Here is a 17,026-nt window from a genome sequence, read left to right on the forward strand (position 1 = left end):
ATATATAGTTTTTTTTCTTTTTGAAAAAGAAATCTAGCAAAGCGTTCAATTAAAAGGCAAATCCGAAAATAACAGCGTATTTATATTTTGTATTTTGTGTACAGAAATTTGTTAGATGAAAAAAGTCATTGGTACCGTCGGTTTCAAACCCGATAATTAGGACCGTTTAAGATATCCATATCAAGCTCTCTTCAGCCAATACTCATCTCTAATGCTAGAAAATTGGTGATTTACTCGTTTCGTGATGAATGATTTTAGTAAAACGGTCATCAAAACGAAACCAGTAAAACTTTCATTTTCCGATAATTTCTGCCTGTGTTTAATTTATTTTCGTACGTCTTGTCTCCAAGGAATATTATTTTATGACATTATTTTATTCTCATATATATATATATATATATATATATATATATATATATATATATATATATATATATATATATATATATATATGTTAGAAAAATATATATGGCAATTAAGCTACACAGAATATTCCGCGTTTCATCCACACTAGAAGCTACACAGAATATTCCGCGTTTCATCCACACTATGGCAATTAAGCTACACAGAATATTCCGCGTTTCATCCACACTACGATTCGTCAGGCTTCAATTAAGCCACACAGAATGTTCCGCGTTTCATTCACACTACGATTCGTCAGGCTTCAATTAAGTTCCACAGCATATTCTGCGTTTCATCCACACTAGGATTCGTATATATTTCTAACTTACTACCTAGCTCTACCTATGTAGTGAGCACTGTTGAAGTAAATACTTCAAGTTTACGCATAAAATTATACTTTCGTATATTATTTTATGTGATTAAATGAAGTAGTCATATATATATATAGAGAGAGAGAGAGGGGGGAAGAGAGACTAAATAAGAGTTATCAGCGTCCAGTGCTATTCTTCTTTTTTTTTTTTTTTTTTTTTTTTTTAAATCTGTCGTTTGATTCAACTCCATTTTGACCTCAAACTAAACAAATATACAAATTTGGAATCGAGGGAAAAATGAACCGAGAGATGAACTACGGGAAAAAGAAGTTTAATGAGGCAGGTATTAAAAAAAAGGTATTAAAAAGAAGTTTAATGAGGCAGGTATTAAAAAAAAGTATTTAAAAGAAGTTTAATGAGGCAGGTATTAAAAAAAAGGTATTAAAAAGAAGTTTAATGAGGCAGGTATTAAAAAAAAAGTATTAAAAAGAAGTTTAATGAGGCAGGTATTAAAAAAAAGGTATTAAAAAGAAGTTTAATGAGGCAGGTATTAAAAAAAATGTATTAAAAAGAAGTTTAATGAGGCAGATATTAAAAAAAATGTATTAAAAAGAAGTTTAATGAGGCAGGTATTAAAAAAAGGTATTAAAAAGAAGTTTAATGAGGCAGGTATTAAAAAGAAGTTTAATGAGGCTGGTATTAAAAAAAAGGTATTAAAAAGAAGTTTAATGAGGCAGGTATTAAAAAAAAGGTATTAAAAAGAAGTTTAATGAGGCAGGTATTAAAAAAAAAGTATTAAAAAGAAGTTTAATGAGGCAGGTATTAAAAAAAAAGTATTAAAAAGAAGTTTAATGAGGCAGGTATTAAAAAAAAAGTATTAAAAAGAAGTTTAATGAGGCAGGTATTAAAAAAAAAGGTATTAAAAAGAAGTTTAATGAGGCTGGTATTAAAAAAAAAGTATTAAAAAGAAGTTTAATGAGGCAGGTATTAAAAAAAAAGTATTAAAAAGAAGTTTAATGAGGCAGGTATTAAAAAAAAAGGTATTAAAAAGAAGTTTAATGAGGCAGGTATTAAAAAAAAGGTATTAAAAAGAAGTTTAATGAGGCAGATATTAAAAAAAATGTATTAAAAAGAAGTTTAATGAGGCAGGTATTAAAAAAAAGGTATTAAAAAGAAGTTTAATGAGGCAGATATTAAAAAAAATGTATTAAAAAGAAGTTTAATGAGGCAGGTATTAAAAAAAAGGTATTAAAAAGAAGTTTAATGAGGCAGATATTAAAAAAAATGTATTAAAAAGAAGTTTAATGAGGCAGGTATTAAAAAAAAGGTATTAAAAAGAAGTTTAATGAGGCAGGTATTAAAAAAAAGGTATTAAAAAGAAGTTTAATGAGGCAGGTATTAAAAAAAAGGTATTAAAAAGAAGTTTAATGAGGCAGATATTAAAAAAAATGTATTAAAAAGAAGTTTAATGAGGCAGGTATTAAAAAAAAGGTATTAAAAAGAAGTTTAATGAGGCAGATATTAAAAAAAATGTATTAAAAAGAAGTTTAATGAGGCAGGTATTAAAAAAAAGGTATTAAAAAGAAGTTTAATGAGGCAGGTATTAAAAAGAAGTTTAATGAGGCAGGTATTAAAAAAAAAGTATTAAAAAGAAGTTTAATGAGGCAGGTATTAAAAAAAAGGTATTAAAAAGAAGTTTAATGAGGCAGATATTAAAAAAAAGTATTAAAAAGAAGTTTAATGAGGCAGGTATTAAAAAAAAGGTATTAAAAAGAAGTTTAATGAGGCAGATATTAAAAAAAATGTATTAAAAAGAAGTTTAATGAGGCAGGTATTAAAAAAAAGGTATTAAAAAGAAGTTTAATGAGGCAGATATTAAAAAAAATGTATTAAAAAGAAGTTTAATGAGGCAGGTATTAAAAAAAGGTATTAAAAAGAAGTTTAATGAGGCAGATATTAAAAAAAATGTATTAAAAAGAAGTTTAATGAGGCAGGTATTAAAAAAAAGGTATTAAAAAGAAGTTTAATGAGGCAGGTATTAAAAAGAAGTTTAATGAGGCTGGTATTAAAAAAAAGGTATTAAAAAGAAGTTTAATGAGGCAGGTATTAAAAAAAAGGTATTAAAAAGAAGTTTAATGAGGCAGATATTAAAAAAAAGTATTAAAAAGAAGTTTAATGAGGCAGATATTAAAAAAAAGTATTAAAAAGAAGTTTAATGAGGCAGATATTAAAAAAAAGTATTAAAAAGAAGTTTAATGAGGCAGATATTAAAAAAAAGTATTAAAAAGAAGTTTAATGAGGCAGATATTAAAAAAAAGTATTAAAAAGAAGTTTAATGAGGCAGATATTAAAAAAAAGTATTAAAAAGAAGTTTAATGAGGCAGGTATTAAAAAAAAAGGTATTAAAAAGAAGTTTAATGAGGCAGGTATTAAAAAAAGGTATTAAAAAGAAGTTTAATGAGGCTGGTATTAAAAAAAAAGTATTAAAAAGAAGTTTAATGAGGCAGGTATTAAAAAAAAAGTATTAAAAAGAAGTTTAATGAGGCAGGTATTAAAAAAAGTATTAAAAAGAAGTTTAATGAGGCAGGTATTAAAAAAAAGGTATTAAAAAGAAGTTTAATGAGGCAGATATTAAAAAAATGTATTAAAAAGAAGTTTAATGAGGCAGGTATTAAAAAAAAGGTATTAAAAAGAAGTTTAATGAGGCAGATATTAAAAAAAATGTATTAAAAAGAAGTTTAATGAGGCAGGTATTAAAAAAAAGGTATTAAAAAGAAGTTTAATGAGGCAGATATTAAAAAAAATGTATTAAAAAGAAGTTTAATGAGGCAGGTATTAAAAAAAAGGTATTAAAAAGAAGTTTAATGAGGCAGGTATTAAAAAAAAAGTATTAAAAAGAAGTTTAATGAGGCTGGTATTAAAAAAAGGTATTAAAAAGAAGTTTAATGAGGCAGGTATTAAAAAAAAGTATTAAAAAGAAGTTTAATGAGGCAGATATTAAAAAAAAGTATTAAAAAGAAGTTTAATGAGGCAGATATTAAAAAAAAGTATTAAAAAGAAGTTTAATGAGGCAGATATTAAAAAAAAGTATTAAAAAGAAGTTTAATGAGGCAGATATTAAAAAAAAGTATTAAAAAGAAGTTTAATGAGGCAGATATTAAAAAAAAGTATTAAAAAGAAGTTTAATGAGGCAGATATTAAAAAAAAGTATTTAAAAGAAGTTTAATGAGGCAGGTATTAAAAAAAAAGGTATTAAAAAGAAGTTTAATGAGGCAGGTATTAAAAAAAGGTATTAAAAAGAAGTTTAATGAGGCAGGTATTAAAAAAAAAGTATTAAAAAGAAGTTTAATGAGGCAGGTATTAAAAAAAAGGTATTAAAAAGAAGTTTAATGAGGCAGATATTAAAAAAAATGTATTAAAAAGAAGTTTAATGAGGCAGGTATTAAAAAAAAGGTATTAAAAAGAAGTTTAATGAGGCAGATATTAAAAAAAATGTATTAAAAAGAAGTTTAATGAGGCAGGTATTAAAAAAAAGGTATTAAAAAGAAGTTTAATGAGGCAGGTATTAAAAAAAAAGTATTAAAAAGAAGTTTAATGAGGCTGGTATTAAAAAAAGGTATTAAAAAGAAGTTTAATGAGGCAGGTATTAAAAAAAAGTATTAAAAAGAAGTTTAATGAGGCAGATATTAAAAAAAAGTATTAAAAAGAAGTTTAATGAGGCTGGTATTAAAAAAAAGTATTAAAAAGATGTTTAATGAGGCAGATATTAAAAAAAAGTATTAAAAAGAAGTTTAATGAGGCAGATATTAAAAAAAAGTATTAAAAAGAAGTTTAATGAGGCAGATATTAAAAAAAAGTATTAAAAAGAAGTTTAATGAGGCAGATATTAAAAAAAAGTATTAAAAAGAAGTTTAATGAGGCAGATATTAAAAAAAAGTATTAAAAAGAAGTTTAATGAGGCAGATATTAAAAAAAAGTATTAAAAAGAAGTTTAATGAGGCAGATATTAAAAAAAAGTATTAAAAAGAAGTTTAATGAGGCAGATATTAAAAAAAAGTATTAAAAAGAAGTTTAATGAGGCAGATATTAAAAAAAAGTATTAAAAAGAAGTTTAATGAGGCAGATATTAAAAAAAAGTATTAAAAAGAAGTTTAATGAGGCAGATATTAAAAAAAAGTATTAAAAAGAAGTTTAATGAGGCAGATATTAAAAAAAATGTATTAAAAAGAAGTTTAATGAGGCTGGTATTAAAAAGTAATATGATCGCCATTCATTCCAAATTTCACTTTGAAATTTAATCATTTATTTTGTAAAGAAGAAATAAAAACGATAATTTGATAATAGTAATGGCGCAGCGGATGAAGTACTTGACACAATTCTGTTGTAAAAATTAACCGTTTCTTGGGATAAAGGTTTAATCTTCAGTGCGGGCTATACGTAAAATACAGTTGCGAATTACTTCTACCTGGTCATGGCTGACGTGACGAGAGCATGCTACCGCTGTGTAGTGTGTAGTAAAGAGCTCAGGTCGAAATTTCATGTAGATTCCCTCCCTGCGACAAGACTCGCCGGAAGAATGTTGGAGGTTACATCGACCGAAACGTTGTGAAAATGACTCTCAAGATGAGAATAATATTCTGAAGAATTCAAATAGTCCAAATAATTATTCCTCCTCTCAAAAATTTAGAACAAGAATTCAAGACATGTTAATCATTTAGTTCCATTCAATTTCTTGCTTTCTACGGATATTTCAAGGAATCTGTCTTTGATTAGCTGCATGTAATGTCGGCTGCAGACACTGGAAAGAATTATTCAACAAAATCATTATTCTTTTTCCATTTTGTTCTAAAAAAAGAAAAGAAAATGGAGACCGAAAGAAATCTGTGGCGAGGTTACGTGGAGGTTATGGGGGAGTGGTTGCATGGCGTTGGGTAACTTTGTTTGGTGTTCAGCATTCCCTTCGAATTACATTGTTGACAAATCGATATTGATTTTTTCTTGAAGACCGATGATTTTTTAAGGTAATCATTGCCTAAAGAGTTTGCAAATAATGCGAGCAAGTGTCAGGAATTGGTGACAATTTTCGGAAACAAAAGCGTCAAGTGATGATGATGATGATGATAAGGCCATGACACATTTTGATGGGAACCACCCCACAACCCATACTTATTCTCTTTTTTTTATTCTCTCTCTCCCCTCTCCCTCTCTCTCTCTCTCTCTCTCTCTCTCTGCTGACTCTTGTTCCATTAGCTCACACTCTTTCTCCTTCTCCACTCTCTTTACTTTCTCTCTCCCCATTCTCCACCCTCTCTCCACTTGCAAAACTCTCGCTCTCTTAACAATCTATGCAATTTCACTCTGCCTGTGTCTGTCTCTTTAAGCCCACTCTCTGTCTCTCTCTCTCTCTCTCTCTTCAAGCTCTCTGTCTCTCTCTTTTCGAACTCTCTCTCTTCGAGTTCACGCTCTCTTTCTCTCTTCAAGCTCAATCTTTCTATATCACTTTGAGCTCACTCTCTATCTCTATTTCTCTTCAAGCTCACTTTCTCTGTATGTGTCTCTCTCTTCGAACTCATTCTCTTTTTGCGTGTGTCTCTCTCTCTTCAAGCTCACTCTCTCTTTCTCTCTTCGAGCTCACTCTCTCTTTGTCTCTTCGAGCTTACTCTCTCTCTCTCTCTTTCTCTATTCAGGCTCACTCTCTCTCTCTTTTCGAGCTCTCCATCTTTCTTCAAGCTCTGTCTCTCTTCGAGCTGTCTCTCTCTTCAAGATCTCTCTCTCTTCCTTTCTTTGAACTCTCTACACACTCTTTTTCTATGAACTCTCTCTCTCTATGCTCTCTTACACTCTACACATTCTTTCTCTACACACACACTCTCTTTCTCTCTCTCTCTCACACACACTCTCTCTCTCTTACACACTCTCTCTCTTACACACTCTCTCTCTTACACACTCTCTCTCTTACACTCTCTCTCTTACACACTCTCTCTCTCTTTCACTCTCTCTCTCTCTTTCACTCTCTCTCTCTTTCACACTCTCTCTCTCTTTCACACTCTCTCTCTCTTTCACACTCTCTCTCTCTTTCACACTCTCTCTCACACACACTCTCTCTCACACACACTCTCTCTCACACACACTCTCTCTCACACACATTCTCTCTCACACACACTCTCTCTCTCACACACACTCTCTCTCTCACACACACTCTCTCTCTCACACACACTCTCTCTCTCACGCACACTCTCTCTCTCACACACACTCTCTCTCTCACACACACTCTCTCTTACACACACACACTCTCTCTTACACACACACACTCTCTCTTACACACACACACTCTCTCTTACACACACACACTCTCTCTTACACACACACTCTCTCTCTTACACACACTCTCTCTCTTACACACACTCTCTCTCTTACACACACTCTCTCTCTTACACACTGTCTCTCTCTCTTACACACTGTCTCTCTCTCTCTTTACATGCACCCTCTGTCATCATATTCTTTCTTTGTCTTTACACACACTCTCTCTCTCTGTCAGCCTTCTTTGTCTCTCTCTCTCTCTCTCTCTCTCTCTCTCTCTCTCTAATTTTATTCTCTATTTAATTCTTTCCAATAAAAATTTCCTTTTATAAATCAGCATCAGCGTCCGAGTAGTTTTCTCAACAGACAAACAGAATCTGGTTACACCCAGCATGACGTTTGATGTGTGGGAGTGAAACCTGGCCAGTGAGGGTTTAGCAAACGTGTTGCATGGAGATAAATCATACGAGAATGATACGATGAACGTGAGTCTTAAAGACAAGCTTAGATCTGATGACCTCAGAGGAAGATATTAAATCTGGGCATTATAGGGAGAATTGTGCAGACCAGGAGACTTTGATGGTATGGCCACATTGAAAGAAGAGATGAGAATTCTTGTCAGTAGATGTAGAACAATTTAGGTAGCAGAATTAGTGGGCAGGGGTGGATAAAGGAAAAAAGTATGGGAGGAAATGATGAGAATGGACTGGAGAGAAAGAGGGTCAAATAAATACCTGCTCAGAAATAGGTTACTTGGATTGTTTGGCCTATTTTTCTAATCTTGGCTGGTTTTTTTTCTTTTTTTTTTTTTCAAATGAGAACAATAGTCCGAATAATCCAAGTAATGCAAATTATCAACCCTCATCTGAAAAATGCAGGAACCTATACATGTTCTGATGTAAATTCTGTACATATTACTAAGTTTGACGAGATACACCTGAAGAAAGTCGTAGATTGCATCGACCGAAACGTTGTGAAAATAACACTTAAGATGAAAACAATAGTCCAAATACTCCAAGCAGCTGTCGAATCTCATCTCAAAAATATGCAAACATCAGATAAAAATTTAAAAAAAAAAACAGAATGGACCTGGATTTATTTAAAAAAACAAAAACAAAACACTTGGCGCCATTTTTCGCCATTCACTAATAACACCCAGTGTGAATCCGACCTGAAGACGGGCGAAGGTAACATCGGCTGAAACGTTGTGAAAACAATCAAGATGAAAATAATAGTCCAAACAATCCAATTCAAGGATTAGTTGTTGAACCTCATCTAAAAAATATACAAACAGAAATAGGTTATATATTATTCAATCGGAATTCATTATTGAGATGAGTATTATTTATTCATTTATTTATTGCGGACTATTATCCTCATCTTTTTTAGTTGTTTCATGACGTTTCGGCCAATTATTCTTCTGGCCTTCGCCAGGTGAGAATTGTCTGAAGATAGCGGTTTCAATCCTACCCAAAGCCGGCCAGAGGCTTACTTGGCCAAAAACGTGGTGAGACAACAACCATTGATGGCAGTAATTGCTGAGAATGCAGTTAGGAGATTCAGTTCCTATCCCGTTGCAGTTGCCACCTGACGAAGACCAGAGGAATAGTTGGTCGAAACGTTGTGAGACAACAAAATAAGAAAGATGAGGATAATAGTCAACAATAAATAAAGAAATAGGTTAGGTTTGAAGTCAATTTGTAAAAGTTGCTTAACACATCAAAAACGGATGTTCCTATTTACAATGCCTCCCCACGGGACAGAGTTAGACACCAGGGTCGTTTTTTAACGTGGAGAAAAGGAACAAAAATAAAAATTGTCTCAGTCGTGAAGGATTTCTCCTCCACTGACAGAGAACAAGAAATTGAAGTGCAGCATCTGAAGAACAGATACTACACTTTGATCTTGAAATCAACTATGATGCTGATTACCATCATCATCATAGCGTACGAATGAGAAGGTTCTATTGTTGGCATCGGTTTCCCCGATATTTTTCTAGTCAGTATTCTTTCTAGAAAGACATTGAGTTCTTAGGGGAGAGACCACGAGAAAGTTGCTAACATATTAAATGAAAGTGATGTTTTTTAAATGAACTGGATTCGAACTTAGAACACCCAGGTTGTCAGTCCATGTCGACAACCACTAGACTACAATCACCTTCCATCATGATGAAGACGTTCGTTTTATATTTTTGTTTTTAAAATGTCTCCTTTAGATGAGAAAATATGTTAGATTTGAAACTATTATAGAAAAAAACAATCAAGTTGAACAAAAGCTAACATAGCCCTGAAAAGTTAATTAAAAAAAAAAAATCTCAACTAGTAGATATATACACATTAGAAATTTAAGTCAAATAGATATATAGATACATATGTTAGAAATAAGTCGTAATTAATCGGCCGCTAAGGACAGATGGTCAATGTTTACAGGCACTGGCCATAAAAGATCACATTAAAAGTTTAATGCAATGTTAGGGGCCGAACAAAGTCCGAAATAAAACTTAACTATATCGAAAACACAAGATGACTTATGGGTTTTTATTTTTGATTCTGCATGAAAAAGATTTCCTTGTGGGGGAAAAAGGACGAGAGATCAGTGACAGTGCGAGTCAGTCCAATAAGAGCTGATCCTGAAGATATGTGTTTGAATGACTATCGAGTAAGTCAAAAATGGTTGATGTGATATTATCCGTGAACACCTATACGTGAGTATAAAAGAAAGATGAATGAACTGTGCGTTAGCTGTGTTAAATACTTAGAGATAAAAAGGGTTGAAATGACGTTATGCAACAGGGAAATTGAATATTTTATAGATAAAATAGATGTAAGTTCTCATTTATTCAATGCTAACAGTAACAGTGTATATATAGGCTGTTATATAGCCAGGCTGAATGTACCAAAACGTTAATTTGATAAGAATAAATGCGCTTTACACAGACACGCACCTGGCTGGAAATAAAAACGACATATCAATCATGTTATGTCGTTTTTATTTCCAGCCAGGTGCGTGTCTGTGTAAAGCGCATTTATTCTTAACATGATTGCTTGTCAAATAATATAATTGTTGGTGGAAGTCAAATCACCCAGTTAGAAAAAAAAAATCAAAGATGAATCGTCATAAATAAATTGCTGATTAAATCCACCTGCAGAAGTTTGCAACACATTGAAATACACTGTTTTTGAATAAAATGCTCTGGTGAGGTGGGGGTGGGGGTGACTACATTGACAGTAAAGTTTCATAGTTGGTGTTTGCATTTCGAGACAGGAGTGTCACAAATTGTTATATAATCAACCTGAAATTGATATCGTCAATCGATTAGCGATTCAGGCTAAAGAAAAGCCAAAGTCTTGTGAATGCATTTCCCTTTCTCATTAACCGACACTAGTTCGCGATTACGGCCAATAAAGATATTTTTATGGAGAAATAATGCGCTCATTAAAAAGCAGTCAACGAGAGTTCGTGACAGTCGATATTTGTGTATAAATCTGTTTGAAATTCATATGGCGGTCAGTCCATGTTAGACTTGCGACGGCTGGAAACTCATTCCAAGGAGGTCAAATGTTTTGTAGCTGTTGGTCTCAGTTTAATTTGCAACATTGGTTTCTGTTTCGTCGACAAGAACAAGTCTGGCATAGCATACGTGGGAGTCAAATAAAATAGATTTCGAACTTTTTTTTTTTTTTACAAAGGAGTCACCCCTTATCAAGGCACAGAGGCCACTCGAGGATAATACTAAAATATAAACTTAATATAACCGAATAAGCAAGGAAAAAATTACTTTTTTTCTTTTTTTTTTTACAAAGGAGTCACCACTTATCAAGGACCGGAGGCCACTCGAGGATAAGGGTTAATAAGCATACAGTGGTCAATGAGACAATGTCGTAATAATTGTTAGTAGTGGAAATTTGGTAAATTGGATTACCTAAGGGGAACAGCTCATCAAGAACTTGTTTACGTTGGACTTGAAGACAACCATATTATAGTCAGCTGGAACGCAGGCAAAAGGAAGAGAGTTCCTCAGGTGTGCAGTTCTAAAAAAGAAACTTTGTTCATGGAATCTATGATCAGGTTTAGGCACAGATAAAAAGTGGGAGAAATTATTGATAGTGTTTTCAGCTAGTCGAGTGTTTGTCTTTAAAGTTTGGTGAGGGGGGGACCATAGATTGGAGCTCAGACGAGCACTTGTCATGAAAATAACAATAAAACAGAGACAGGCTCGCAACATCTCTTCTGTGAGAAAGAGGTTACAGGGAAGAGAAAAGGGATTCCCCCACTAGACTACAAAGTCTATTTTGAACTCTGTCAAGGCAGGATAAGGTCTTTCTAGCAGCTCCTGCCCAGATGTGGCAACAGTACTCTATCCTTGGACGTACCTGGCTCTTACATAGGTAGAGAATTGCATCAGCAGTGAGAAATCTACTGGATTGATAGAAGGATCCCACCATTTTCCCAGCGTCCTTGCCAACAGATTTGATGTACATGTTCCATTTCAGATCAGGAGTAACGGTCAAACCCAGGAGCTTGTCAAAACTTGGAACCTCCTCAAGATGAGAGCCATTCATTTCATTTGATGCCAGATGGGGATTAGCACGTTGATGATGTAAAGAAAGATGTTTGGTTTTAGATGCATTAAAAGTAACCAGCCACTTCTTTCCCCATTGTACCACATGCTCAAGATCAGAGGAGAGAGAATCAGAGAGAACTTGGTCATTAACGGTTTTTGATGTACTGCCATAGATGGTAGTCTCGTCAGCATAAATGTCTATGAATGATCTAAGGATGTGATTGTCAAAAGTTTTTCATGAGCAAACGATACCTTTTAGGGAATAAATTCCTATTTCAGTCACGTAAATTCTTTCAGTAGTGAGACAGCACTACTGTCAAAGGAAAAAGTAAGATGCCTTCTTCCCTCCACTAGTCTGTAGGAGACACTTGAGCATTGTTAAGAACCCACCTAGCCTCCCCCCTCCCCTGATCAGGGTAACATGAGGTCATGGAAATCAGGTGATCAATGTAATACGGAAGTAAACAGAAATAATTCTGTTCATGGTTTCGTATTTCGTTGTGTTGAGCAGAAGATACCTCTGGTCAGGACAATCGCCCAGTATGAGAACTGCTCGGACAGAAAGAAACTGCAACCTACTGCCTGTACAACTGCAAAGAAAGCTATGATAATACATCAAACTTTTTATTCAAGAAACCGCGTGAATAGGGGTTTGAATCAGAACACTTGCTCGGTAATGATTACCATGACAGACAGGTAGCACCTGATTGTCATCAAACTACTCTCCGACAATCAGCAAAGAATAATGGGGAAAGATTGTGGGTAGAAGAAGCTGAGGACGACAATGCGAAACATACGTTGATAGTCTGAACAGCTGGGAAACCTAAAAAATGATGAGCAACAATGAATTCATGAATGCTTCAAGGGAGAGAGATAGATGGAGAGCCGTAGTCATCGATGCCTCTACCAGGTAGGACACACTTGAAATTCTTTCTAGTTGAGAGCAAAACGCTGACTAGAGTCAGATTTTGTTCTTGTATTTTCCCAATGAAACGTTCGCTTATTTGCCTAGGCTGCAACAATGGTCTTTTTCTTCCTTTTCTACTGCTTCCAACTGACCCTAAATGCACACGCGAACGAAACCATGTCCGAAAAAAGAAATGTCATAACTCTTCACCAATTTGCGTAATTAGCAACAGGAATTCTCAACGTCTCGGCTTTCTCTTGTTACTGTTCAAAACTCGACTCTCTGTTCTCCCCAATTTGTCCCTTTAATAGACACTATATCTCCACATATGCAAATTACTGGCACCTATACATAAAGGACCCATCTGCAAAATTTGGTTTTACTTTTCATTGTCTTCCCTCCCAACTGCTGTCACCTGACAGGTCAAACAGAGGCACGGTCGCTTGCATGAATGGTACCTTCTATGGCAGTTCTTTATGTATTGTCTCTTATGTATGATACTAACGAAAGACGACTTCCATAATATTCTTCAATTTAAAATGGGTTACCCGCCCCCTTACTGATTTTGGTTTCAGATGATTATTTAAAAATGATTCATATTCGCAGTGGAACTTCATTAAGAAGCCCTGTTTACTGGAAATGCCCTTGATACAAACAAGCAAGATCTTCAAGTCCAATGTAAACAAATTCTTGTTGAGCCGACCCCTTGAATGATATGAATTCTACCCAATCTACACTATTAACGATCACTACACTACCAACTTACACTCATTAACCCTTATCCCTTAGTGGCCTTTGGGCCCTGATAAGTGGTGACTCCTTTGTAAAAATGTTATATTGCTAATAACAGTGCAACGATAACAAATGACAATTGGCTTCTCAGAAACAAATTTTGATTGGTTTAACTTTGGAAAGCCGACAAGGTAATTTTATATGTTAGATACATATATATTTCAAGTTTTGATCCAATCAGCTCTATTATGTTCACTTAATATTAGTAAAGGCATGAAACCTCAATTAAGCTCTCTATGAATAAAATATCAATTTGTGCTTAACTGATAATACACACTGACTTGTTTAGAATAATAAGAGTGGAAAAGGAAGGTAAGTCGGGACAAAAAAATTTCACACCAAAGTTCAATGAAAATAAAAAAACACTCGACATGTCGACCGCCTCTGACTGTTCCTGTTGACAACTCTCACCCAAATAAGAAATGAATGTTAGAAAAAAAAAGAAGAAAAAACTGTCCATATTGTGTCTAAGGCAATGCTGAAAAAGAATGTATCAGTTTTGTGGGTATGGTTTGGCTTAAAATTAAAAAAACATTGATGAGTTTGGTTCTTGGAAGCAAGAGGACACAATAAGTGTTTTAAAGATGTAGCACACCATACTTTCCGAGTTTCAGGTGAACACACAAATAAACAGCTTCGCTTTATATATTAGAAGATAACTAAGCCTTAAGAGGCTCCATTGGTTTTTAGAGACACTCCAATTAATATCTTCGCAGAAATAATTGATCTCTTTTTTGATAAGTATAAGAAATTTATGGAATAGCTTAGTTTCACAGAAAAATGGAGAAAGAAATATATACTCGCCATTTTTGTTCATCCAATTAAAGCCAGACAAGATTTACATTGTTTTATTTTTACTTGTTTTTCACGGATTTGTTCTTATTTTTTCTTTTTTTTTTTCAGATTATAACAAAGACGGATAAAATTTATTTTTTAAAAACTTTTTAAAACTTTTTAATTTACATTTTTACTTAATTTTTCTCAAATTATCAAAAAGACATTTTCCTCTATTTTGATTAATGTTTTTTTTTTTTTTTTTTTTTTGTCATATTTTCATCATCAAAATCATTATTTGGCTTTTCAAGAAGAAAACAAGATTTTTCTTTAGTTTGTACGTAAAAAAGCAGACGATAATATTCCTAGTGAAATTTTTTTTCCACAAATTCATGACATCTTAATTACGATATGTGATTTAAAAAAAAAAACAAAAAAACTATGGTACAATTTTCTTTTTCCTTTTTTCTCCAAATTGAAAACTTAAAAATTAAATCACAAAATTTATAAAAAACATTAATACTAATTGAAATAGAATTCATATAAAACTGATTAATAGTCGGTATATTAAGAGTACTACACGGCGTTATCTCCCTTTCTAAAGGGGGGGGTGCTGTAGAGGGAAAGAGAATTTGGGTTATTTTGCCTACAGGGGCATCTTGGTAAACACGGGGAATCTGCATGAAATTTTCCATAGTTTGATGTCAGTGTGGGAACTTTACACACACAATTATTCACGAGGAAGATTTGCGTGAATGCACCAGTTCACAACTCCATCCTTGTCAAAGACTATTTGACCAAGATGGACGTCAAGACACTTCCTCACCCTCCATATACTCTTGACCTTGCTCCCTGTGACTTTTGGCTATTTCCTAAGCTCAAGGAAAATTTTAGAGGCTGTCGTTATGTGAATGCGGATATGAAAGATGCAGCAACGGAAGTCATTGACACACTCACACAAGGATTTGCATGAGGCCTTCCAGAAGTTGTTGGAATGGCACAGCAGGTACATTGCAGATGGAGGAGGTTACTTCGAAGGGAGCAGAGTTTCATATGTGTATTATCAATAAAAGTGCCCATATGAAAATTTTGGAACATTATTTAAGGCACCTCGTGAGGAGTGTGTGTGTGTGTGTGTATATATATATATATATATATATATATATATATATATACACACACACACACACACGGGATGCCTTTTAAACAAGCTTCCAAATAAATATATATATATATATATATATATATATATATATATATATATAAGAAATTCGAAATATACTAACAAGTAATGCTAAAATTACGTATGGAAACAACTATAAACAAATACTAAAATTACTAGAAGCAATACTAATTAAAAAAAAAAAGTACAGTCCAATATTAACCAAATCGCGTTTCATATCGGCACTAATATATTGAACAATTGAAAATAAATAATTCAGCTCTATCACACTCTGTACTTACCCTTCCTTCCCAACAGACCACTGGGTCAACTAAACTAAAACAATAATAAATAGGCAGACAAATTAACAAATTTACTATGAATAACTATAACTAAGCCTCAACAACAGCTCTAAAAGTAACCGCTCCTGACGACGAGCAAGATCACAAATTGAAAGCGCTTGAGCAAATGGCCAAAAAGCTGGTGCTATAATATATAACATGGCAGCCGAAACAAAAAAAGATTGTCTGGCGAATAGAGCAAATTACCCATAGAATCAGATAAAATGAAAACCCAGTCATTATATATATATATTTCTGTGGAAATTTGTATTTTTCAATTATGTTTCACATTTTATTTATACCATTAATTTATGAAGCTCAATGTAATTATAGAGCATATAACACATAAAGGATAAAAATCTATATTCCAAGTTTCATGATGTTGACCATCTTACAATTTATTCCTTTGCATACGTTGACATTCACAATTCTTGACAGCATCTTTTTCGTAGCGCAAAATCATTAAATTAATATATCAATCACTGAATCTATTTTGCCTTAAACTCCTAGGTGCTATTTCTACCGAGGAGTTAAGGGCAGAATAGATTCATTGATTGATATAATAATTAAATGAATGATTTTGTACTGTGAAACAGGCGCTGTCAAGAATTGTGAATGTTGACATACTTAAAGAAAGAAATTTTAAGATGGTCAACATGATGAAACTTGGAATATAGACTTTTGTCATTTATTTGTTATATATATGAAAAATAAATAAAGCAGACAAAATTGTGATTTGATTAGTGACATCTGTGGCTCCGGTATCACAAAAATGTCCTTACCTATGAATTCATTAACGACTAGTCTATCTGCACGTGGGAGTGGGAAGCTTGTATCTGAAATTGGTTTTGCCTTAAAACAGATATTCTTGGTGTCTTTTAGAATAAACTAATTTGGTCAACTTCTCTGAGACCGAAAAGAGATGAAGTTGTTTTCCTTAATTTTCTCCGACAACGCTGCATAACTCGATCAGCTTGTATACCCAAGGGATGTCCGAAGCGGTCAATAAAGCACTTAATTTGTTCAGGGAGAAGAAATAGTAGCTTTAGTTGGTCGATTAGAAATGGTTGATAGCTTGAAGCTAAATTACCTCTGTCCAAGTAACCAACCCTGAATAGCTCATGGCATCTTGGCAATATTGTCAACAACTACTTATGTATACAAGTTTTATGCATTTACTTCCCTGCATTCTCAAAGTTCTATGTTGCACTAGCAGGGCTATCCAGCATTGTCCAGAAACAAAATTGTAACCTATTTCTATGAAGACTTCTATCTCTCTATTGCTTTCTCTTTGTCTCTTTATTTTTCTCTCTATCTATCTCCCCTGTTTCACCCTCTATCTCTCCACAGACCCTAGGGTCCGTACAGACTTGAAAAATCTTTGAATTTTGACTTTTGCCTTGAAAAGGCCTTATTTTTATTATTACTTTGAAAAATCCTTGAAAATATGGGAAATGATATGAACGACCTTGA

At 33.1% G+C, this 17,026-nt stretch overlaps 1 protein-coding gene and 1 long non-coding RNA gene across 2 annotated transcripts in view; both read left to right on the forward strand.

Moving 5' to 3' along the window:
• Positions 1–17,026, forward strand: part of LOC145247803 (sulfhydryl oxidase 2-like) — a 272,044-nt gene that overhangs the window by 109,916 nt on the left and 145,102 nt on the right. The window lies entirely within an intron of this gene.
• On the forward strand, positions 2,496–8,097 carry LOC145247949 (uncharacterized). Its single transcript, XR_013863309.1, has 4 exons — positions 2,496–2,707; positions 3,382–3,545; positions 4,071–4,275; positions 4,917–8,097. It is a non-coding gene; the product is annotated as an uncharacterized LOC145247949 (long non-coding RNA).

The sequence above is a fragment of the Euprymna scolopes genome, chromosome 26, assembly GCF_053919585.1.
Source record: "Euprymna scolopes isolate OS-2025 chromosome 26, ASM5391958v1, whole genome shotgun sequence".
Lineage (NCBI taxonomy): Eukaryota > Metazoa > Mollusca > Cephalopoda > Sepiida > Sepiolidae > Euprymna > Euprymna scolopes.